This window comes from Hoplias malabaricus, chromosome 11 (assembly GCF_029633855.1).
Source record: "Hoplias malabaricus isolate fHopMal1 chromosome 11, fHopMal1.hap1, whole genome shotgun sequence".
NCBI lineage: Eukaryota > Metazoa > Chordata > Actinopteri > Characiformes > Erythrinidae > Hoplias > Hoplias malabaricus.
Window position 1 is genome coordinate 10,583,761 of NC_089810.1, and position 1,274 is coordinate 10,585,034.

Consider the following 1,274-nt stretch of genomic DNA (forward strand, 5'->3'; position numbering starts at 1 on the left):
ACATCTTTTCAACCTTAAGAGAATGTTGATTAGACGGCAGTCATTAGGTTATTTCAACGTTGAATCAAGGGCTAAATGTTTACTGGGTGGGTCACACTTCGCAGGTTACATCTGTTTTGATCAGCAGGGGAACCATCAGATTTTTTTCTTTTACCCCTCCAGGCTTCATGGGACTGGGGCAAGGCAGGACAGGGTGCCAGTCCATCAACTTACTTTTTACACAGTCAAGCTGCCTGCCAGCATATATTCTGAGATAAAAAGAGGAGAACACAACAATACCCCTCTGAGAGAGTTATCCAATGTGGGGAATAAAACTGAGTTAAGTTAACCTTTTAAACCTGTTAACCTTTGGCCAAGTTAGCTGGTCTTGTCAAGCTAATTAAACCAAAAAATTAAAATGCAGACAAGTGTGTGTGACTGAGCTTGCTGTCAAAGTGTGTGCAGTAGTGATGTGTCGGTCGCGAACGAACCGGTTCAAAGAGCCGGCTCTTGTAAGTGAACGATGAGAGCCGGTTCCCGTCTAAGACCGAGCCAAGGCTTGTCATTCAACCAATCAGAGAACAACAAGCAAGCTCCAACCCTCTAAGCTGAGACACTTGGATTTCCTGAATGCCAATCTGCCTTCCAAACAATAGTGGAAGAAAATGTTAAATCAGTTAAGTGTTTGTTGACAGTTGCGGTTGTTTTAATCACTACCGTTGAATGCTGCTGTTTTGCACTTTGCAGAGTATTTGTTTATTTTATTACCCAGAAATGGATGATTATTTAATTTAAAAAGCTATTTTGTAATACCTACCTTTTGGGTTCCATTGGCTGTATTTCAGAGTTTACAAGTGATTTTTTATTAACGTGTTTAAATAAAAATCCAGTTATTTATACAATTGAATGTGTGAGTGCAATCAGTGAGTTATTACAAGATATAAAAACAATTGGCCATTGCAACACTATTTATTATTTTTAATATTGAACAATAATATTTTGTCCATATAGTCATGTAAAATGTAGGTAATATTGTTATGTGCCAGTGGAAATAAGTGGTAAAACAAAGAGCCATTTAGGAGCCGGAAGAGCCGAGCCAAAAGAGCCGACTCCCCAAAAAGAGCCGAAATTCCCATCATTAGTGTGCAGTATAGAATGTAAAAAAGAGTGCATGTGTATGTTGCTAAACAGAAGGAACTATGTCGAGGTAAAGACTTTCCTGTTCTCCAGCAGCTGGAAAGACACCGTTTGCAGATCAAACAGGTCCACAGCAAGTTCATTAAAAAAATATTACA